At 34.1% G+C, this 26,180-nt stretch overlaps 1 protein-coding gene across 10 annotated transcripts in view; it reads right to left on the bottom strand.

Annotated features, from left to right (window-relative positions):
* The window catches only part of LOC150104068 (USP6 N-terminal-like protein), a 615,889-nt gene that overhangs the window by 327,565 nt on the left and 262,144 nt on the right, over nucleotides 1–26,180 (bottom strand). For 9 of the 10 annotated variants that reach the window (XM_090397263.1, XM_090397257.1, XM_090397268.1 and 6 more), the window contains 2 exons: nucleotides 2,885–3,056; nucleotides 2,651–2,756 (listed from right to left, as the gene is read on the bottom strand). The gene's annotated coding sequence lies outside the window, so the exon portion shown is untranslated. The remainder of the gene's footprint in view (nucleotides 1–2,650; nucleotides 2,757–2,884; nucleotides 3,057–26,180) is intronic. The other variant, XM_090397258.1, reaches the window with a different exon arrangement.

Consider the following 26,180-nt stretch of genomic DNA (forward strand, 5'->3'; position numbering starts at 1 on the left):
AAGCACGGACAAAACACAAAATATTTAAGGTGAAACACTTATGCCACTACACAGTCATGTTAAAACATTACTACAGTCCAACATATAGAGTAACCAGAACAACATATCAAATAACAAGAGCACAATCAACAAACTACATAACATATAAATACAACAATCACACAGCAAAGCCACCTGAAACTTCTATGTACCTGACATGATAAACAAACTGCCGTTCGACAACAGAAACCTAGGAACATACAGAGAGCTGAAACAGGCACTATATAAATATTATAGCGAGAATGAAAATTAGAGCAATTCCTGTTTCTCTCTTCCCCCCCCCCACACAAACCTATGACAAAGTCCCTCTCAAAAAACCATCACTACAAGAACACAAAGAAACAAACATGCCATGTCTAAATCCAACCCTATTTGCACAAAAAAAAAAAAAGTTAAACTGTAATAGCAGTTGAAGTCTTTCAAGCACATACCAACAAACAGTAAAATCAACACCTGGCTTGTGACCAGTATAGGAACATAACCATGAAACCACCACCATCTATCATCTATTATCTTCCTCAGATAAGCTCTGCTAAGCTTCGAGGAAGAAAATTATTAACTTGCAAGTATCTGTTATTCCCAATTGTAATGTGTTATAAATATTATATATATATAATTATTATAGCATCTATGTATGCAATTTATCTGAGACATAAAAAAAATAAATAAATAAAAATTATTATTATTATTATTATTATTATTATTATTATTATTATTATTATTATATAAAACTGAATATGCATCAACTTATAAGACTGTTATAATTGTTTACATACACCACAGTTTGAAACTGCTTACAGTAGAATTTTCAATTGTCGATTGGATTCGGATGCTTGGATTTACGGACGAAGGAACTAAGGCTTTGAGACTAGTGCATTATGTCTATTAATTGCGTGTGTTCTCCAGTCTGCCTGTTTTACGAGATGAAATCTCCGTTTCTGGAAGACATCTGTGATTTCAGATTGTAGCCGAAACAAGTGAGGCTATGAGGCCAGTGTAGTTTGTCTGTAAATTGCGTGTGATCTTCTAGCCAGCTTGCCTGTTTTGCGGAAAGAAAAACCGTTTCCTGGAGGAGGGAAAAAAATCAATCGCGCCAGTATGAGACAAGCTGATTCACCATCAACTGAGTAAATCGTCATTTTTTGTGTGCTAAATGGGATTCTAACCCAGGTCTTACCAGCACCGTCGATACCGACTGAGCTACAGGAATCAAATATCGAATGGCGGTTCTTGTTTTAGAAATCCGAAGAGGGTGTCAAAATAAGTTAAAGTACATTTTATTAGTCCGAGTGGTTATGGGCTTCACAACCATATGCCTGTGAAAGGAGTATCCTGCGTTCGATTCCCGTCGTGATTCTTATGCTCCTCGAGTCGGAGCTTAAGGATCTTTCTCAGACATAGCCAAGTTAGCTGGTCTTGGGCGTGGACCGCAGAGTTTCTCTCCCCAGTTTATCTGCAGTTTTTCCTCCAGCAAGCAGGAAAACCGGCCCCCGTGAACACACGCTTCTACAGACATAGGATACCTCCAGGAATAAGGAGTAACCAACCTATTCCGTAGGATTTCGATTCCGAATGCCTATACGGTAAAAAGTGTAGGTCTACGCGTGAGAGTAAATCAGGACATTTGATTAACATGAAACCTCAACCCGTTTTTTAGTTTATGTACTGTATGCATACATTTTTATTTCATCTAATTTTGCCGATATAAATAGTCCTTTTGAAACGAATGTACAAACTATATTTTTAATTTAATTTAATTTAATTTAATTTAATTTTTATTTATTTATTTATTTTATTTTATTTTTTTCAGGAGAAAGCCTACACACACTGAAATACTCTACTAAAAGCAGTTTATATGCTATGTACCATTCAATATGCCTGTGCATTCTCTGTTTCAAATAGCTCGTAAGCGACTGTGGTTGTAGTCTATATACGTGTGATTTGCTGCAGGACCGGATAAGTAAGAAATCACTTATCTGGCGCCTAGGAGGTACATGGTTTCCGTTCAAACTGATGTGTGGGTGAACTAAAGGAGAGTGTCCTTTTTAAGATTACTTAAAAGGGAAAACACAAAAGTCATTTTCAAAGCCATTTTTATAGTGATTATTTTTTCTTCCGAGACATTATATTTCACCAGACAGTATAGAATTATTACTATCAGTTCCTTTTGCCAAATTTTGCCAATAAAATGGGTCCTACTGAAATGAAAACTGAGCAGCACAAACAAATGTACTGTATTAACTTCTGTCTAACCAGAACGGAGTTATGCATAATTTCGAAACATTTTCTACTTTGCAAAAGTTTAAAAATAAATAAATAAAAACATGATTATAAAGACTGAATTTCGATTAAAATCCGTCCAGAAATAATTACATACCGACGGACAAGACGAATCCAATAGACTGTTACATTTTACACCTATCTAAATTATCCGAAATGTCAAGTTTGAAATCTGCATTGCGCAATAATTATGAAGTAAATTAATAACAAAATCTTACAATAAACAATAATTTTTTTCGTACGTGTGCCAACAATCCCTAGTACATTAATTTTAATAATCACAAAAAAAAATTCCTTTTAGCTAACCAAAGTTTGGAAAGGAATAACAAACCTCATTTCTCTTACTTCTGGACGGTTTTTTATTTTTTCAGTACTGCTTGGTAGCACATGGAAGATTCTTCCTTTTTCTTTCTTTCCTTTTTGTTTTCAATATTGTTCTTTAAAAAGAAAAGAAAAGAAAAGAAAAAGAAATCGAACATAAATTTTGAAAAATGAAGAATAAAATTAAAACTGAAAATAAAATATTAAAAAAAAATACTAAGATCGAACAAACTGTGTAACATACCTTGGCCAAGTACCCGCAATAAGTAAGACGAAGTTCCTGCGACGATATTTGCCTTAGTTGTTAACTTTCAGCCAGGAGAATTTAGTCTGACGTCAAATCCGTCCAGTGTTCATTCTGCAATTTATTTTGCATCAGCCATAACTTTAAAGCAAAATGATTCTTCTAACCTTGACTGTAAAATATTCCGTAAGATAAAACAGTTAGTGAAATTATCAAATTCACTTACCAGTAGAAAAATTAAAAGAGTAATATTAGCAATTTTCAACTCTCATCTGTGATAGGTGACAGAGATGAAAAATTGATGTCATATAATCCTTAATGTAATCCTTACTGCGATTCTTCTTGCTTATTACTTAAACTAGTCATGTACAACTTTCAAGGGCGCAGCTATATAGAGACTTATAAAGGTATGCAGATTGGATAAACATACCCGCCGGCCATACATTGTATCTAATAAAAAGGTAAGAATACCTAGAATTTCTTTAGCAAAACAATTCCTAGTTATTAAAAAAAAAATACTGGAACAACGACAATTACACATGTTTAATGAGATTATTCAACTGCTAAACATTAAATTTAATCAACCAAAATGTTTTCAAACACTTAACGAAAAGTATTAAATTCAATTCAATTCACAGTTTAAGTTGAAAGGCCTTCAGTGACATACTCCTGAGAGTTCATGTCTCTCACAAGAGTCAATGTTCTAGGGAATACAAAATCCATTATTCATGTCCTCATTTTAGAATTCATAAAAGTCATTCTAAAGAAAAAATGTTCAAAGTTACACAAGAACTCTCGAAGAGGGTTAGTTATTCTCTAGCTGCAAGTGGGCACGATCATTTCGGATCTTTTGAATGACTATTATCAAAGCCATCTCTTTTCACATGGACCTATAAAACAGTCGTTTGCGATCCTGAATTTAAAGGTGCCCCAAATCCAAAAATGTTCTTGATAAAAATGTACTTGATATCTCCGCTAGTTTTGTATTATTGTTCTCGACAACTTAATATTGTAAAATATTGCATGACTCTTTTTCATGGAGAGTGGTTGATGATTGGAATGTATTACCGAATGAGGTGATGAGTGCGCAAACATTCAACCAATTGAAGATGAGGTATAATAAACATTATGTCTGTTAGAATGCATCTTACCACTGACCCACTTGATGAGTCTTGACCTCAGGAAGTGTTTGTATAATAATAATAATAATAATAATAATAATTTTTTTAAATATTTTTTTATTGTTCTCTCAAATATTTACATATGTACAATGAATGATTATCTATTCAGTAATTATTTTACAAGGTTCATCACTTTGTGCTACATATAATGATATTTCAATAGTAATGATGATAACGTAGTTTTTTTTCGCTATTTTTTTAAATAACAACACAGTAATAATTTACAATTATATTGTTCAGAGTTACATAAGTTATATAATATTACATGTTGTAGTTTACTTTTTTTTTTTTTCACAGTTTGAAAAGTGTGATTATACAACAGTATTTACACATATGCAATCAAAATATTATATTTCATAATTCTCATAAACATACAGTGTAAACTCATTATTTACATTTTTTTATTATATTACATACATTTTTTACAGTTACTATATACATTACATATGATACAACATTACTTACATTTGTTTACATATGATACTGATATTACATACATTTGTTTTTACATATAATACATACATTACATGCATTTGGTGACATATGATACATACTTTGATTTATTTATTTATTTATTCATTTTTTTTTAATCTTGGATTAGAAGTAATTTCTCAGCTTTCATCCTCGAAGCTTATATGTAAGCTTATCTGAGGATGACACTAGTTGGTTATTATTTATTGGTTTGTTTGCTGTGTTGGGATGCTACGACATAATGTTAGTGAAATAATGTTATGATTGAGAAATTCGCGCGCGCGCACGCACACGCACACACACTTTGTTGATTATTATTTATTGGTTTGTTTGCTGTGTTGGGATGCTACGAAATCTATGACTGAGAAATTCGCGCACGCGCGCACGCACGCGCACACACACACACACACACAAGCTTATCTATTATTTATTGGTTTGTTTGCTATGTTGGGATGCTACGAAATCTATGATTGAGAAATTCGCGCGCGCGCGCACGCACACGCACACACACACACACACACACACACACACACACACACACACACACACACACACACACACACACACACACACACACACACACACACACACACACACACACACACACACACACACACACACACACACACACACACACACACACACACACACACACACACACACACACACACAATAACTTGGAATGTATTGATGTGCCACTGAACTGGACGTCTGAACGAATATATTGTGTTTCATTAGGTTTGTATGATATTTTGGGTGAGTGTTTCTTGTTCAGAGTCCTTAAAGCTCTTTTCAGGCTATTGTAGTTTGTAAGGTTTCTGTATTCAAAAGGTAATTTGTTTATCATGTCTGGGATGTAGAAGTTTTGTGTGGCCTTTCCGTAGTGATTATTGTATTTAAATGTGATATAATTAGTTGTCTGAGGTCTTGTTATGCGATATGTATTTCTGACTGTCCTGTAGTTGGCATCGAAATAATGTTTTAGTAAAGCTGCATAGTGACATAAATGTTTTGCTGTCAGTATTTTGTGTTCTGACATTGAAGTGTATATAGAGTCGTTATTGTCTCTTTGTTCCCAAAAGATCAGTTTTTATCATTTTGCATTGTAACGACATTAATCTATTTAGTTTGTAGGATGCACAGAAAGCATACGTTGTTATAGCGTATCTTAGTATATTTTGGCATAGTGCTTTGTATATTAGTGTTTCTAGACGTATGGGAACTATGTCTTTTAACCTGTAGAGTTTGCCAGTTATTGTTCAGAGTTTGTTGTGTAGATGGTTTATGTGGATATTCCAGTTCATATCTGCATTGAAGTAACTTCCAAGGTATCGTATTGTTTCAATCTGAGTGATTGTAGTGGTTTTGCTGTGTTGTGTGTTTTTTATGTTGGAGAGTGGATGTTGGATGGTTATATATTTGTTATCAACTGGTCGAGTCAGTGGATTTTTTATGAGCCAGTCTGTGATCAGATTTATGTCATGTTACATATTTGTTTGGGCTATGTTTGTGTTATTGTGGATGGATATTATCGCTGCATCGTCTGCGTATTGGAATATCTTGCCTTTGAGAGGTAGCTGATTAATATCATGCGTGTAAATGTTGAATAGAGTTGGAGAGAGTACAGCTCCCTGTGGCACTCCACAGGTTACTGCTAGCTCTCTACTTCGGTTTGACCGGATACGTGTGATATGCTTTCCATTTTGGAGGTAGTTTGCAAACCACCTGTGCAGAGGCCTGTCTATTCCAACATGCCTCAGCTTTTCTAACAAGGTTTGATGTGTGAGTGTATCAAATGCTTTAGTTAGATCAATAAAGACTAACATGGCAATTTTGTTTTTGTCTAAGGCGGCATTAATTACGTTTGTAAAGTCTTCCAAGAGAGATGTTGTTCCCTTATTTTTCTGAAAATAATAATAATAATAATAATAATAATAATAATAATAATAATAATAATAATAATAATAATAATAATAATAATAATTTTATGGTTTGGTGTACAAAGGATCTTAACATGACGTTGGTTTCTGATTGTGAAAATCTTTAAGTATAGGGCATATGCAATATAAAGTATATTACGTAACAACAAAACGTTATATCGTTATAATCATTATATCATAATTATTTCATTATAATACAATTAAAAGATTACATATTGCGTATTATACTGATGGGACGAGACTGCAGAGAGGCTAGGAATTTTGGAGTGATAGTGGGATTTGAAGTTCAAGGACATATCTCAAAAGTTTACTTGGATGCCGAACTCCCGCATTGAAAAGCATAGATATGAATGTCATATCCCTCTTTATAAGGTACTGATATGATCACATCTGGACTATTACTCACAGATTTGGTTTCATGATTTTTTTGAGAAGTATTGGATAGGATCAAGAAGCAAGTTATCAAGATACAGTAAATGGGCCAAGAGAGAGCACACAATTCGCAGACGAAAATACTATTGATGTGGTAGATGGTGTGTAGATAGGGCCGTTGTGTGTCGATAAAGTATCAAAGTGGAGACAGTAGGTTGTGTGGAGTAGAGTGCGCTCCCATGATGAACCCTTAGGCTTATTATAGTTGGGTGGCATACATAATAATAATAATAATAATAATAATAAACATGGTGCTAATTGTGATTTTTTTTCTTTTTAAAGTCTTTTTACAGCAGTGAATTAGCTGCTCTTGGAATGTGTGCTTGAGGTTAGACCCTCCCTCAAAAATATAAAACCTCACCATCCATCCTGTAATTAGGCTTTAGTTCCCTAATTTACTTTAGGAATTACTTAACTAATGGAATTTATACCCACTGCTATACTAGACTATTTGCTGATAGAATGGTGAAATAATAATAATAATAATAATAATAATAATAATAATAATAATAATAATAATAATAATAATAATAATAATAATAATAATAATAATAATAATAATAATAATAATAATAAGAGACTGTATTGGAAAACGAAACAGAAAAAATTCTCTGGGACTTTAGAATACAAACTGATCGGCATTTGAAACACAATAGACCTGACATCACAATTATCGAACATCGACAGGTTTGGATATTCGATATTGCAGCACTTAGTGATAACAACATTAACAACAAAGAACTGGTAAAAATTACTAAGTATCGAGATCTGGCAATCGAAGTTGGCCGACTGTGGCTTAAACACACCAAAGTCATCCCAATAGTTATCGGTACACTTGGCAACTTCAAAGAAGCTGTCCAACTATTTGCAGCAATTAAAAATCAATGAAATGACCCCATATGACCTACAAAAAACAGCATTACTTGGAACAGTCCATATTTACGACACTACCTGACGGACTATTCTTAGATTCTTGGGTAGAATCTGAATTGTTCTGAATCACCAGTCAAAATTTTATTTATATGATATCTTGTTTTGACTGTGTATCAATTATGTGAATAAAATAATAATAATAATAATAATAAATCCTCTCTGTAAATATGGAAAACTGTTTAGATTTTAAAGGCATTCTTAATCTTGCCATATGTAGAAAGAAAGAGTGTGTGGGGGGGACGCTGAAGACACAATTAGAGTAGAAAGGTTGAAAGAAATAAGGGCTCTCAAGAAATTTAGTTTTTTTTTTTTTAATTTATTTATTTTACCGAACCATAAGACACCGCCAAATGAGACGAAATATGGATAACAATGTCAAAAATTAAAAAAAATCTGTTTCGAAAGAATAGGTGTGAGTCGCATGACATAATAAAAAATTAAATCGGAAAGCATCACAAGTCTTAACCAAGGAAAAGAACTACAACTTATACTCATTAATTTATCATTGCTAAAACACCATTAAAATTATTAATTAACAAGTTATAGAGGAGATCCATCTAAATGGATTACATACGGTTTTGTATTTTTTTTTTAATTTTTTATGTAGCTCCAGTCCACGAAAGGTTTTTGTGTAAACCTATATTACAATTAGTACAGTGGATGGGTTATGGATTATTTTATTTTATTTTTTATGGTTTTTGTATTTTTTAAATTTATTTTTACCTAGTCCAGAAACCCTGCTCCAGAGACCAAACATGGACTTTTTTGCAAGTGACTTCAGGCCTCTAATAAGCGGGGAGGTGGTCTCATTCTAGGCAACGAAATTCATCTTCCACCTAAGGACAATCGCAAACATCCATGACGATGGTGGGATTCGAAACGATAGCCTATTTGGAGACGGATACGCCGATATGCACACAGCTAATGCTTAATAAATGAAACTTTTTAGTTTCTAAAAGTAATTTAACACTTGAAATCTTATTGCCACACGAGGCCTGAAGATTGGCAGAAAAGAAGACAAAATATATGAAGATGTCCTAGAAAGTGGACGCGTAATGCTATCATTAAAACTGGCGACATAAATTACAAAGAGAACGTCAAAGAAGAGATTAACAAAAAAAAAGTACATATTAACAATGCACGCTGTTATTCATTCAGGAAAAAAAAAACTCTCTTCAACCCAAGTTAACAAAAGCATAAATTAATGTTTTATATAAAAATACATAAAACATTAATTTATCCCATCATAATATACGGATGTTAAGCATGGACCTGATCAAAATATGCAGAGACTGGAATAATGATATCCGAGAAAAAAATGTTGAGAATGATCTTAGGATCCAAAAGACACGAAATAATAGAACTGAGACAAACATAGTCTAGATCATGGGGAATATTTTATATGCAGTAGAATAAAGAGGAAAGACATAAACAAAATCGCCTTTAAATAACGTAAGAAAACGTCAGTTAGACGGACGGCCTCAGAAGGACCAAGTAGGAGTAAGATGAAATAAGAAGTAACACGAGATAAAATTGGAGAAGACGAGAAACTTCTGATCTAAATCAAAATAAAATGCAAATCAGTTGATAGGGTAGTCAAGAGCTCAAGAGCTCAAGTACTCATACTACTGCTACTGTTTGCTACTATTCAAATTAAATATTGTGCTTCTGGATTAGTATAAGTGTTGGTCTTCGAAGATAATCCAAACACATAAACTAGTGTTTGGATTATCCAATTGCAAGTGATAAAAAACACAGATTTCAACGGATGTGTTAAAATCTCTACGCTTGGAGAAAACACAGAGGACAGACATGTAGTATGAAATACCCAAGTTGCTCGTATGTTTGCCCAAGTTGTTCGGGCCATTTCAAATTTCTGGATAGTAAGATTTTTTTTTCATTTAGGAAAAAACATCGTGCTATCTAGGAAGAACTTTAGGAAGTTTGGGAGAGAGAGAGAATACAGCAGCAAACTGCCTCCATCTAGTGATCCTAAAAACCTAAAAGGAATGAGTTAAAATCCCTTGCTTCCCTTCTTCAAAGATCGACTAAATCGTGAACAGGCAGGGCGTAGAAAAAAAATTCCTCTATTCGGCGACTAGAATCGAATCTATAGTAGTCTGTGTTGGCAGATTATATCCAGGAGAATTAGCAGTGAACTGATCCTTTAAGCGATCTGGTTCGAACCTCAGTAGTCATATACACACATAAAATTAGTAAAGGACGATGACCCTTTCTGTATGTGATTACATTCAGATCGGCGTTCGCTATTACATACTTAGCTGAAAACAACAAGCAGATGCACAGTCTCAACAATTTCTGCTGGTAAGATATCGAGGGGCGAGTTTTCTCCCAATCCTATCATTTACTCCACATTCGATCTCCCGACAGCTGGCCAGATTAAACAAACGTAGTCACGTGACCTCCAACCCATTAGAGCTATCTTGCAATTACTCTGCTAACTTTGTAGGTTTGGCAGTTTCATATTTGTATTTAGCTCTTGTACCACTCTGATGGAATCAAGCGTTTCTGATTTTCTTGGACTATTAGATTCCTGACTAAACTTTCGGTTCTTGTGCTGATTTTCGAAAGAAATTTGAATGTTTTCCTACGGCGATGTGTTTGAACAATTGCAAAACTGCTAAAGTTGGTATTTCATTACAACACAGTGATATGTTTTCGAATAAAAAGGAATGTCATTCAGGTGCGGATTAAGCCGGCTGGGGACTCCTAACATTAAAATTTACGGGATCCCTAAAAGTGTTTATATATGTATGTGCTACAAATAGAACTAGGGCTCATTATAACAAAAATTAAACACACTAATATGTGATTTAATATCTTATTTCAAAACATTGTAATAAGTTTTTCTTTATAATAAAATCAGGCATAAAATTACCTTGATGGACCTGTGTTTCACTCAGGATTTCTCCATGAGTGCAGGTCACAAAGATGCCTCCAACGATCTCGATCTTGAGCCTCTCTCTTCCATGTTATACCCATAGATTTCACTAGTGGATCTTCCCATCTTGTAGGTGGTCTTCTTGGTTTTCTCTTTATTCTTGGTTAACAATTAAGTATATTCTATATGTCCATCTGTTGTCCCTGAATCTGGCTATGTGACCTGCCCATCTCATCTTGCTTTCGTATACTGTAGTTACCACATCTTTTATGTCTGATCTCTTTCTTAGTTCCCTGTTTCTAACATGTTCCATTTTGCTGATGTTACAAATCCCGTGTTCTATTGCACGCTGAGTTATTCTGATAGTCTCCTTCTTTTCTTGTCGTGTTCCATATTTCTGATCCATATGTGAGTGATGGAAGAATGTCACTATTAAATAGTTTTGCCTTCGCAGAGATGTCAAGATTTGGATCAGTAAGTATTTCTTTTAGTCTGTTAAATGATAGCCATGCAGCTTTCTTTCTTTTTGCTAGTTCTTCAGATAAATCGTTATTCATTTTTATTGTTTGTCCTAAGTAATTGTAGAAGTCAACTTGCTCTATAGGGATGTTATTAATACATAGGTGACTGTCACTTGTGTAGATGTTTTTGATCCATTTTGTTTTTTCTATATTCATTTCTAAGCCTATCTTATTGTTTCGCCCATTTCTTCTAGGTCTTTTGGGTTGTGAGATATCAGTACTAGATCATTGGGAAACATAAGGATTTGTAGTTTTTCGCCATCTATGCTTATTCCTCCGTTTAGGTCTATTTTTTTCAGAATGTATTCTAAAGTGCTGGTAAATAGATTTGTGTAGATCATATCGCCTTGGCGGACCCCTCACTTTATATCTATATTTATAGGTTGATCAAATAGGGTTATTTGTGTGGTCTGGTTTTTGTTAATTTCTTTTATCATGTGGATGTAAGTAGGATCCACATTTATTCCCTGATGACTGCATTGTGTTCTATGGTATGAAATGCTTTTTTTTAAATCAATAAAGTGGAAACATAGAGGGAATCGGTATTCTGTGCATTTTTCTGTTAGTTGTGAAATGACCTGGATATGATCTATTGTGGAGAAGCCCCTTCTGAATCCTGCCTGCTCTCTACTGGAGTTGTCTTCGAGAGTGTTTTGGATTCTGTTCAGTTATTACTCTGTTCATGATTTTATATATGTGAGAGAGTAGACAGATTGGACGATAGTTTTTTATGTTTTCCTTGTTCCCCTTTTTTTTTTGAATAAAAGTATGGTTTTTGAGTTCTTCCATTCCTCCGGAATCTTTCTCTCTTTGAAATACCACGTGAATCTGGCAGCCAAGGCTGTGAAAATAATTGGTCTACCTTGTTGGATTTCTTCAGCCTTGACATGATCAAGTCCTGAGGCTTTACCTTTACCCATTTTCTTAAGGGCATGTTCTAGTTCTTCTGGAAGTACATCTGGTATATTGCTTGGTTTTGGAATGATAGGTTCTGAAACTTGACACTTAGTTGCATATTTTTCAGGCTGGTTTTTGCCTGCATTGCTTCTCTTAGTTTTTGTATCCTGAAAGCTTTGCAGTCTTCTGGGATTCTTTTCCTTAGTAACTTACAGATAATTTTGTATTCCAGAAAATTTTCTTCAGATTTCTGCAGTTCTTTTCTCTTTTTCTGTAGTTCTATAGTTTGACGTGAGAGTCGTTCTCTTTTCTTTTGTTTCACAGCAATTTCTGATTTTTTATTACACTCGTTGAATTTATTAATAAAGTCAATACAGTCATCATTTATGTAACAGTTCTTAATAGTCCATTCTGAACTTGTGGTAGTCTGACCACAGACTCTGAGGAGTCTGTGGTCAGAATCTATGTTGAAGTATGTTTCGCCTATTGTACCAACATTTTGTATCAGTCTTTTAGAGTCTGTTAAAATGTAGTCAATTTCATTTTTTTGTGTCTCCATTCGGTGATTGCCAATTCCATCTTCTTCCTGGGCGCTTGATGAAAAAAGTGTTCATGATAAAGAGTTGTTCAGCTAATCTCTCTCTCTCTCTCCTCTTCTATTTCTTTCTCCCAGGCCATGTGGTCCTATAAACTTTTCGTTTTCTTTTCCACATCCTATTTTGGCATTAACATCACCACCAATGAATGTGTATGTTGACTTGTAATTTAATGCCTGTTCAAGATTCATGGAAAAGTTTTCTATTTCTTGATTATCTACAGATATTGGAGCATAGCAGGGTATTAATTTTATTGTTATATTGTTCTCTATTCCAATTAGGAGTACACCTATTCTTTCAGATAAGATGTTACAAGAAAGGATCGACTTGGTGAGCTTAGATTTAACAATGAAGCCCACTCCGCCTTGTTTGTCATTGTTTGAGGATGCTCCGAGGAGTATCTGTGAGCCATTGTGCCATCTTGCTGTCAGTTCTTTACATCTTTTTGTTTTGTTTCATTCACTAGAAGGATATCTAAGTTGATATTGGTTAGTTCTTTGATTAATAAATATATTCTGTAGTCTCTTGCCAAAGTTCGAGTATTGAGGGTACCGATTGCCATTTTCATAGATTTAAGAGGCGGCAGTAGTAGGGTAGCCGCTCTGAACAAGATTAAGATCAAGATAAGATAAGGAATCGTGACGTGATTGGTTGATAAGAAGATGACGTCATTGTGGACGTGACGTCATGAGATTGGAATGTTTGGAACTTTCCCTGGTGGCATATGTGTGTGTGTGAGGTCACGTTGTTTGTTTTGTTCACGTATGGAATTATGGGTGATGGTAGAGATAAGGATTCGTGTTTTGATTGGTAGGATACTCTGAACAAGATCAAGATCAAGATAAGATAAGGAATCGTGACGTGGGTGTGTGTTGTTATGAGATATAGATAGGTGACATCATTTGTTAGTTGTAAATAAGTGACGTCACGTCATTTGTTAGTTGTAAATAAGTGACGAGGCTAAGCAGACATCTTCTGGAGGAGAGGGGGTGAGGGGGAGTATTGCAGGGAAGACCTCTGTCACCCTCTTGACTACCCTTTCACTTCCACCACCTAATGCTATTTTTTTCCCTCCAAAGTTATCAGTATCAGTTGGAGGTGACATCACTAAAAGATATCCGCAAAAGATGAGCTCGCTCATCTCCACTAGGCTGAGCAGACATCTTCTGGAGGAGAGGGGAGAGAATAGGGGGTGACGGGGTTAGGTGCGGGAGCATTGCAGGGAAGACATCTGTCACCTTCTTGACGACCTCTTCACTTCCCCCACCTAATGCTATTTTTTTCCCATCCCAATAATTTCGAACATATGAGTGAGAGAAATAGTCATATGGTCTAACATCAAAAACACTTTTTGAGGATAAAATACTTAACATAACAAGGACAAATAATATAGAATACCCTTCAAGCCACAGAGATAAGATTTGCCCTATGATGTCTCAAAGTAAGATAATCTCACATCACCATCATATCCAACAGCATGTAGAAACATGTCCATGAATCATCTATGCAAAAGTTTCATTTTGGAAGGAATGGTCAGGGTTAAGGATCAGGTAAATAGTACTATAAGGAAAAACAAACGAGTCAAGTGTCTTTGCAGTTACGGCAATTCGTTCATCCCGTGCAGCTATCGTATTGTGTTGTGGTGTTTGGTATCTAGGAAAGTAAAGTAAAATAATTGGTGAGCCACAAAAGTCATTGAAAATTTCTTTCTTCAGGAAAATAGCACAAGACAAAACTCTTCACCTAGCTCTAAAAGGATGGAAACCGATTATTATTTTAGAAGACACGTACATTGTGATGTATTTATCCAGAACCACTTGAGAAAAGTTATGGGAAGTGGTCTGATATCCTTGGCTACTTGCAAAGAACAGCTGACTACGAAATGGACCTCGGTGAGGGTTATATTCTGAAATGCCAAGATGGGGAACTAATACTTGATGATACAGGAGCTGATGGAAGTTTAATTGATTGCCAATTTCTTTTGAATAAGAGTTCAAATTTATTTCCTAAAGAAATTTGTATTTCCGATGGAATTATTGCAAGATATGCATTGACAAAATCACCTTGTAGTTGGAAAGAATTACATGAAAGAGTTAAAAAACAGAATTATTGGTTAATAAAATATAACCATCAGCTGAAGTGGGAAATTGGTTCACTATCTCTGGATAAACTAAGAAATTGGATGATAGAATCAATATGCAAATATCAAGTATTACTCGCCAAAGGAAGAGAAAAATCAAAAACATTAACGAGATTAATAGGGAGGCCTGTTCTTGATTTAAATGAAATTGGATGCCCAAAACGTGAAAACATAACGTGTACTTTTAAATGCTTTTGGAAACATAACGAAAGATTCTGTGCTTTTAATAATTCTCAGAAGTATATGTATTGGTTTCAAAAAAATAAATATGCAACCCTTAATTTTACTACAGTAATAAATTCCCCAAATGAAAAATTAACTTTCAGATGAGAGTCACATTGTCAAAAACCACATGATGGCAATTCCACAAGCATGGGAAGAACCTTTGATGTATTTTTCAATTTATTTATTTTCTGAATTGTTAGATTCAATAAATACAATTTGTAAATAATATTTCATTCAAATAAAATGTGTAAATTTAAATGAACAAATTGGGTGTCGTTGATGTGTTATTACAAATTTAAGAAAGACGATGACATTTTTTATTTTTTTTCCTTGTAAAATTTCATGCCACAAAGTAACCAGAGACTTTTTTTTATTCATTGAATTAAAAGTCTTATTTGTTCATGCAAGCCCTCAAATATTTCATGAAAACTGTCAACTCTTGGAAGCAAAAGGAATAATCAGGTATTAAATTAATAGCCACAATTTTAGCAGAGAAGATATCACCTGAAAAGTCACAATACTGTTAAATTTGGTTATTTTACAGAGCCATTAGATATTTAAAACCAACGACATGTTACAAAAATTCTTAAAAAGATTGTTGTAGAAAAACGCTGCGGAGAGTTCAAAACCTTGTTTGTCTCATATCTGTTACTTAAAATTACTAATGCTAAAGAACAAATAAATAAAATAAATAAATTCTAGTTACAGAAATAGGTTAAGAGCACAAGGAATCGAAGGTAAAATTAATAGTAATATTGGATTTTTTTAAAAAAAATAAATAAATGTAAGCATTAATTTACTACAGAAATAATTTCCCATAGGAACCAAGAGTTCGAACCTTAACACACGATTTCTCAATTTCTCACCTACGTACAGCAATTTGGTGACCGGATAAGAGAGATATATTTAAGATAAGACTTAATGAGAAATGTACAGTGTTGGAAAATAAATTCACCTACATTTTATATATTTATTAATTTTGCTCAGTTATTCTGTTAGAATATGAATTTTAAAAGTAAAATACAGAAAATAACCAATCAATTTGAAAAAATAAAATAAAATAAAATAATAATAATTTCACTTGTCAGACTTCCATAATCTAACAGCATTCGGAATTCAAAACCGGAAATAACACTTACCCTAAACTAAATGGCGCATAGACTTCCCACCAAGCTTGGAAAATCATAGCATGAGCAACTGTGGGAAAGAATTAATACAGAGAACCAATCGGATAGTAAACTAAATTAAGTAGTCAAGTAGCTTTTCTGGTTATTTACAGAAATATCTTTCAACTCCTATATTTTGTGTTTTTTTGTGCTGTGAATATATGTTAGCCCCAGTAACCTATAATGAAAAAGTCAACTGCATTTTCAGACTTGTGATTGTGTTCTGTGCTGTGAATATATGTTAAAAATCAACAATTTGGAATATTCAGAAAACCTAGATAGCACCAAGATGTTCCCATTCTGGAAAGAAATGTAAGTTAATTTTGTTTATTTAACTTAAACATAACAATTGATAATTGTAATTTCAATAATCACTGATCGTGTGTTTTGGTAAGCATAATTCTAATAATGAATAGTTATGTTTTTCATAAGAATAATCATAGGGTACATATTAGAGTATCAACAGATATATTAGCGACTTTTCATGTCTAATGTGTATGTGTGTGTGTTTGAGGGACACCAGTATATAATTAATTTATTCAGAAAAGCTCGAAACAATGCCGCCATCACGACTTTCTCTAAGAACTCCCACCCTTTAACAGGAAAGAAATATCCCAAAATGTATTGGAAATTAGTACTACCACCTATAGAAGAAAAAAAACCTGTATGTTTGAGTGACATAGCATATAATTAAATTATACAGAAAACCTTGAAACTGTGAATTTCCGAACACATAACGTCACGATTCTTATCTCAAAAACATCGCCCACAATTCCATAGCCAAACCAAAACATAATGTGATGTCCCTGACATACGAGGGCCCCAGCGAAATTCCAAACATTCCAAACTCTATAATAACAAACATCCACGTCACGATTCCTTATCTTATCTTGATCTTGTCAGAAGTGTCCCACCAATCACGACACGATTCCTTATACACTAATATATCTCCCTTTCCATTTAAAACAACAACGTCACTTATTTACAACTAACAAAGGACGTCACTTATCTTCATCTGATAACAATAAACATTCACGTGACGATTCCTTATCTTATCTTGATCTTGTTAGAAGTGTCCCACCAATCACGACACGATTCCTTATCTCTAATATATCTTCCTTTCCATTCAAAACAATAACGTCACTTATTTACAACTAACAAATGACGTCACTTATTACAACTAACAAATGATGTCACCTATCTATATCTCATAACAACACACACCCACGTCACGATTCCTTATCTTATCTTGATCTTGATCTTTTTCAGGGTGTCCCACCAATCACAACACGAATCCTTATCTCTACCATCACCCATAATTCCATACGCGAACAAAACAAACAACGTGACCTCACACACACACACACATATGCCGCCAGGGAAAATTCCAAACATTCCAATCTCATGACGTCACGTCCACAATGACGTCATCTTCTTATCAACCAATCACGTCACGATTACTTATCTTATCTTATCTTGATTTTGTTCAGAGTGGCTACCGTACTGCTGGCGGCCTGTTTTCACTGCGAGATTCTTAGCACCCCTGGTCTCGCTCGGTGCCTTACTGCTGAAAGGTGAGTGTGGGCCGCGCAGAACTCGGGGCCGATTCTGTTGTTGTAGTATGGCATCTTTGCTGTGGTCGCGCATACACTTCTCCTGCCCAGGGTTCTGAAGTGTTTGCCAGAGCTCTGTTAGTGGTGTTGGGTCCAGGTCCGATAATGGTGCACCATGGGGAGGTAGAGCTGGACTTTGTAGGCATAAAATATATATTAAAAATATAAAAATTAAAATTACGACAAAATAATAAAATATTTTAAGAAAGAAAGAAAGAAATATATTTAAGTTGGAGAAAAAGTTAAATAAATTTTTCCTCGATTTTTCTCTAGCAAATTCATCAATTATTTTCGAAGTAACAATGTTATTTAATACTACTTGTTCCATATTACAATAGTGTTATACTGTTTAACCTTTCTTCTGACATCGTACCTCTTAGGTAGGTTTTTTTTTTTTTTTTTTTTTTTTTTTTTTATCCTTTTCAAGACAGATAAAGATCTTTCTCTCGATGACTTAGAAATAGGAATACTCAAAACATTTTAAAATAATTTCTACATCTGGAAAAGTTGACGCTCATGGCCGCCTTCGAGCTCTGGTCTCCTGGCGACCGACAGGTCCGACACCCGCTTGATCCGCCTCTGTTATTATAGTAGCAACAAGTAGCCTAGTTTTACATACACGTAGCCTAGTCGTGAAGAAACTTTACTAACCATCTTTGTTTACCTACACTTTGATAAGGGATGAAACAAGAATATAATTTCTTAGCAATTTTAATTTTTTAGGTCTATTATAGATCTTTAAGGGCCAAGTTACATATGGATCACTGTCATACACGGTACATCATATATACTTCACGGTTATTCTGCAACAAATATATAAAATGGTTTAAATAAGATGAATTCAGAGTCGACACTGGATACAGGAATATTATAAGCAATCAGCGGTTTTATTATAATTTTACAACGGTTTTATTATAATTCTCGTAATTCGTGCATGATAATTCCAAAAATTGTATTCATTATTCAGTAGAGCATAGATTTTTTTTTTTTCATAAGGAGTCAGAAGAAGAAGTGGAGGAGAAGAAGACGAGAAGTTTTTTTATTTATTTATTTTTTATTTTTTATGCGTAATATCTGTAGAGTTGAGAAGTCTAAAAAGAAGTTTCCTTTTCAACAGTAAATTACAAATATCCAATGAGTTACGTTAACCGACAAAACTCTTTGACTTCTACTTTATGTAATAAGACATGGGTGGGTACTCCGTGAAGAACTAAAAGTCCTTTGTATGTTGTTGGCTTAACAGCCCAATTGTTTACCCCACATCTAAAAACTGTTTTATATTTTTAGATAAAGGACTACATTGGATATAGAAGCAATGTCGCGAAGAGATAACCTGACCAGGGTTTGTTTGTTTTTCTCAAAATCGACGTGATAGTTTGACTGATGGGGAGGGCGAAGATCCCCCACCCTCCATCAGTCATATTCGATGCCATTATATCTACTTTTCGTGGCTCAGTGAAATAGTTCACAATAGAGACCAGAGAGAGAGTGTGAGTATAAATTTGGAGAATGTAATGTGCCAGAAAGTATTATAAGCATGTTGCTGTAATAAATTTGCTTCATGGACTATTTTTAACAATTTTTCACAAAAGAAAAGAAACCTAGATTATGACCAGAAGTGTTTAGGCAATGAATTTAGGTTAAAAAAAGGAATAATATAAGGTGCAAGGAGTCTTTATAGTTTGTACATTAATGAGCTATTTTTTTTAAATTTTCCTTTAATTTAAATATTTCCAAACTTAAAAAAGTGATCTTCCCTATCCAAGCTCAGAATTAAGAATTGTTATATTAGTAAACAAACCAAGTTGAAATTCAGGCTGGTTTATTTTTCAATAAATTGCTGTATGTAACTGTACAACTACACTGAATATTATTTGCACACAATGTGAAAATGAGTATATAAGTATAATGCACTGATAGTTAAACATAAAATAAAATAAATCCGCTAAGGCTTTATATTCCCCAAAGGAGCAGGTGAGGCGGTTATAGCCATATCTAAATTTCTGGAGACTGAGGGAGCAGTCAATCTTCATTCTTAGCCAATCAGAGATACTTGGCCCAAGGATATCACTGATTTTAAATGGTATTCAATGAAGGGAGTATGGCAAAGAAATTCCGCCATCTCTTGGTCGCTAACCCTAACGCCAGTCATAAAACTTAGCTTGATATTATTGTCTGAAATAATGTGAGTTCTAAGATCGATTTGCATTGATCTTTTCCAAATATAAATAAAAGACTCTCCATTGAATTAGTTCATAACAATAAAAAATCGCCTGGCTTCCTCAAACATATGTCTATATCCGAAAGCAATGCGCACATACTACTACTATCTGAGAAACACCGATTTTTCCACTACTCCAATACTACAGTACATTATACATAAAATTTGGCTTGATGAAGCAGTTCATAAAAGCTTGAGGCACGAGTGGAGATGTTTCAAGTATCTGTGTGCTAAATCCTCTACTCTTAAAAATAAATAAATAAATAAAATATAAAAGGGGATTTTGTGGGATCCCAGATATGGAAGCTGACTTCGATAAACATAAAAAAAGATTTAACAGAGACAAGTGGATAGGATTTCAAGATTTTGCACATTTTAGGAAAGAACAAAGATTCCAACAAGAAATCAAGATATTAAAGGGGGAAATGGGAGAGAATGAACACTAGGAAGGCGGAACATGAACATGATGGCTGACTGCTTTTGGATGTTACATATTTTTCTGGTTCGATAAGATTTTGAAAAAATCATATTGATCTAGAGAAATTCATATTTATTATGATGAATATAATCCTCGCGGACTGCATGCTGTACATAACTGACAAATTATGACTGTGTCAACCTACACCTATTGCCAACCAGAGCAGTGTTCTACTTACTTAACTGAACTTGATTCACTGAGACAGCGAGTGTCAAATCAGAGCTGCTTTCTGATGCGTTCTTAAAGACAATATAAAATTAAATAAATATGTTAATGATCCCAGAGAATCATTAAATGGTGAGTTTGCAGTATAAGTCTTGTATGGTAATACTATTCATTATTACAAAAACGAATGTTGTTGCTGTTTGGAATTATGGAAAAGCAACTAAGTTTATGAAGACAGTGCATTATATCAGTGTATGAACCGTATATGTTCTCCGGCCGGTCTGTCTATTTTGCATAATAATAATAATAATGAAAACTTTGCCATCTTTGTATAACAAAGGCCTAGCTCACCTTCAGGCGAAATCTCTTATGAAGATTTTTTGCTTCCTAGATGTGATTACACAAATGAACCTATAGCTGTTTTAATCTCATGTGCTGTAGATTTATATCGTGAAACGTGCTTCTTTTATACTTTGTCGGATCATTTTCATACTTGTTGATAGAATTCAGTTTATTTATTATAATTCATGACATCAATCTGTATCACTTAGAATCATTTAGTCTAGATGTGCAACTAAAATGGTCGATTTAAAACAAAACTGAAATGATGTCACCAATTTTAGAAAAGATATAAACATCAAATTTTGTTCATATCTCCAGTCAGAGTTGTTGCACGCAAAGAAATCAAATCTAATAAGTGCTTACGCATTGTAACTATCATGAAGGAAATTAAAAACAATATAATTTTGATAAAATGATCCGACAAATTATAAAAGAAGCACGTTACACGATATAAATCTACAGCACATGAGATTAAACACAGCTATAGGTTCATTTGTGTAATCCCATCTAGAAAGGATAATTTTATCTCCTCGAGAATTATAAGAAAACGTGAAGACTTCAAAGTGTTACGTGACAATTTTAAAAATTCACATCTTCTGAATGCAGATACCAAGACACAATAAACTAGTAGTTCAATAATGTCCTCGTGGAGGGATTTATGGCCACTAAAACGCATTTTACATTTCTAGAAGTAAACATTAGCAAGACACTATCAAAAATGGAAGACACTTATATTACCGATCTATATGGTTCCAGTCATAACTCTTTGCTAGAAAAAGCCTGTGCTAGTTTCATGTGGAAACTCCTATAAACGGCTACATAATACCCATTCAGAAGATATAGTGTTTTCAAAGCATATCAGTCAAAGAGTGTCGGTCAGGTGGAAAACAATACAATCCTGTTAAATAAAAGAACTGCGTCGGGAATCCGATCTCCTAGGAACATTCTTCGGATATTACTTCCGCTCCTCACCGAATAAATCAAAAAACTGAATAAGCCTAATATAAAGTGTGTGATTCTAGAGTGGCTTTTACGCATTTCAATTCCATCGATAATATTTAGTTACTTAAATATAAAGAGCCAATAGGCTTCATTTCGGCGATATAAACATTATTTAAATTAAGGGGATATTAAATCCCACATTGTTTTAAAACCGAATAAGAAACTCAAAGATTGGAATCAGAGAGTTTCATGCCGAATATAGTAAACTATAAAGGTGTCGGCGATTACTAGCGTGAGCTAATGCAAATAGTCCTAGTACGTAGTACAATCTCGGGCAACTCGCAGCAAAGGTGGTAAAGTTCTGATCGCTATTCTTGGTATTTTCCATAATGTAAAAACACATTTCCTAGGAAATGTATGCTGTTATTACATTATGGTGGGAGGTCACTACCCAGACCGGTTTCAGCCTTATGAATAAGTAAAGCCGTCTCTAAAAATTCGGATGATCCCTAGGCCACTCAATTGTGGGCGAAAGATCGTCTAACTCAGCGTTGGCTCCACTAAGTGATGGCCTTCCACCCACCACCACCACCGCTCATATTCCGAAGAAAAGCATTCACCGACAAAGCCCCTCATCGGGCCGGGCCGGAAAACACTTTACCCGGAGATTCAAATTGCTCCCTTAAGGCAAAAACCTTAAGAGAGCGAGCCGGTTTCAGCCTTTTTTGAGGCTTCATCAGTGAGTAGCTAGACCAAATTAATACCAAAGAGTATAGCGAAAAGAACTTATATACTCTGCTATACGAGTTGTCAAAAAGGTGCACCCATTAAGTTACTTAAATATAAAGAGCCAATAGGCTTCATTTCGGCGATATAAACATTATTTAAATTAAGGGGATATTAAATCCCACATTTGGTCTAGCTACTCACTGATGAAGCCTCGATAAAGGCTGAAACTGGTCTGGGTAGTGACCTCCCACCATAATGTAATAACAGCATACATTTCCTAGGAAATGTGTTTTTACATTATGGAAAATACCAAGAATAGCGATCAGAACTTTACCACCTTTGCTGCGAGTTGCCCGAGATTGTACTACGTACTAGGACTATTTGCATTAGCTCACGCTAGTAATCGCCGATACTTTTATAGTTACTATATTCGGCATGAAACTCTCTGATTCCAATCTTTGAGTTTCTTATTCGGTTTTAAAACAATGTGAGATTTAATATCCCCTTAATTTAAATAAAGATAATATTTAGAATATGTTCAGTAATACTGAAAATTACGTCTGTAGGTGGCATTTATAACATGATTAAAAATAATAAATATTGACGAAATCTGGATTGATGAATATAAAAATACGAACATCACAAAAAAAGCTATTTTAAATGCAAATATTTCACAAACGAAAATATTTAGTTACTTAACCTCTTTTTTTATGATAATGCAACCAACGAAAGGTTGTAAACCTATCTTAGATCAGCAAAAGCGGATGTGCTAAGGGTTCCATACACCAAGTATGAATTCAAGAGATTTCAGGTCTCCAATAAGCAGGTTAGTGATCTCATATTGTCGATGAAGTTCATGTGCCACCTAAAAATATTCACAAAACATCAACATCGTATTCGAATCCATAGTCGTTTGGTTTGGAGAGCAGTGGAACCGGCCGACCATACCTGTGATAGTTCTTCACCATTCAAAGAATTTTGTGCGCATAAGTATCCGTCCCATTCTAATCAGTTTTCCAGAATGGAGCTACGTTTACAATCTTTTCGATGTGATTTCAAAAAAAAAAAAAAATTTCTGTATGTTTTACAGGGCACCAAACCTGAGTCAATGATTCTTCAGCAACTAGAATGTAAGTGAATTTGCCAAGATAAATAAATAAATAATGAACCGGATAAGCTCTATTAGTTGTAGATCGCATATCACTGAAAACAGATAGACAAACCTGTCTGAATTCACTAAGATTATATATGAAAAGATGGAAGAGGTAGAGAACACTCTCTTCGACATGTTCATTATTTTCAGACGAAGCAATATTTTGCACTTCAGGGATATGCACAATTGCTTAATATAGGGTTGTGTTTTATTCACTGAATACCAAGATTACAAACACAGAGTGCTAGCTCCGACTTTTTCGTAAAGACATGCAAACACGTTTTTTTTTTTTTTTTTTTACATCTTAGAAAATTTCGCTCTTCCATAGTCTGAGAGATGTAAAGACCTAAAATTTTGGGAACACACTGATAATATCGTGAAGACAGGACAACGATTATGGCAATGATGCGAAGGACATCAACGTATAGAAGTCAGTTAATGTTATGGTTCCACAATATAAGACTTCGATTAGACCACATATGGACTTGTGCACAAATTTAGTTACCCGGTTTTCGAAAGGATGAGAAGATATTAGAAACGGTCTAGAGACGATTGACTAAGGTGGTTGAATGTTGAGTGTGAAAACAAATAGAGGAAATGTAAATTGCAGAGACTAGTGAATAGGAGGAGGGGAAGGATATAATTGAGACATATGTATAAGTCATTAAGGGGTTGTTACCAGATTAATGTGGATGATGTTTTACACAGAATAGGGAATAACAAAAGGAAAACAAGAGGTCATTCGTGGAAGATGTATAAGGACGGTGTCAGCAAGGGGGGGGGGGATAAGGAGTAGATTTTTTTGCATTGAGAGTGGTGGGTGATTTGAATGCATTACCTGGGAGTGCTGTGAATGCAGAGACAGTGAAGGCACGGTATGATAAACTGTGCGTGTAATAGTGGGACCGCCCACGATGAATCGCTTAACTCCATGGAAGTCTGATATAATAATAATAATAATAATAATAATAATAATAATAATAATAATAATAATAATAATAATAATTTAATAATTTAATAATTTTAATAATAATAATTATATATATATATATTAAATTGAAATGTATATTATGAAAAAATATATATGTGAAAATGTATATATAAATATATATATTAAAAATATTGACCGTGTGACATCAGTATCTGTGTATTACTGTCAACATTATTTCATAATTGCATCAAGAAACATGACGTTTCTTAGATAAGGACCAATTATCAAAAGCCAACTGTGAACGAACTTTTTGATATTCTCTAAAAGCGGGAAGTTGTGAGTTGTAATATAATTTATCCCAATACAAATCCATTCCACCTCTTCAACATCTCCAAGAATCCCAGGTGATCATATCTGTGCACAGCAGTCCAAATGGAGCCGTATCGAGGCCTTATAAGCTTCATATTTGCTTCTATGTACGTGTGTTGTTTAATAATAAGCAATCCTATGCATATCACTACGTGAAACGATTCGTAGTGGTATTTTTTAAGGATGTCTCGTTTATAGATTAACTGGCATTAATAAAATACGAAATACAATCTTTATCGAAAATTCGATTATTATATAATACAATGCAGAAACAACGCATGACAGCTATTTATTTATTTATTTTATTTTATTTTATTTTTTTGAAAACTTGTTTCGTAAAATGTAAAATATTTTTATGCGTACAGTGAAGTTTTATATTTATTCCTCTACAACTGATATTACTGATATAAAAAAGTAATTTTTTAATGTTTTTTTACTTGTGATACATGCTAATACAGATGACACGCCATTAAAAAGTTTGGCTAGTACTCTTTTGTGGCTGACTTTACATTTTAGACTTTCTAAAACAACAGAGTCTACTGACCTCATTGCAGATCCAATCAATCGCTAGTGAGACATTGCTGAAGAAATTTGACAAATTTCAATTTGGAGAAATCCATCCTTTTACTTGAAGTTACAGTTATGGTCAAAGTTCACACAATAAGTAGTAAAGCTTAAACAGCTAAGCGCTGAGACAAAATCATATAAAGTTTTGGAAATATTTCGAAAATATTGGTACCCGTAAATTTTTGAGGCTCAAAGAGAATGCATCGCAGTTTTTATCAATCAACAGTGAAAATGACTCCACGTGCAAGAATCGTAAAATTTTAACTTTCCTTGTTAAATATATCGTATAATCAACACTAAAAACTCGCGGAAAGATAACATATTAACATGATAATATTTAACATAATAAAAACAAAACGAAGCAATGTCTTCTTAAACTGTT

This window comes from Typopeltis vanoorti, chromosome 8, assembly GCF_054136105.1.
Source record: "Typopeltis vanoorti isolate ZY-2024b chromosome 8, IOZ_Tvanoo_1.0, whole genome shotgun sequence".
NCBI classification, from domain to species: Eukaryota; Metazoa; Arthropoda; class Arachnida; order Uropygi; family Thelyphonidae; genus Typopeltis; species Typopeltis vanoorti.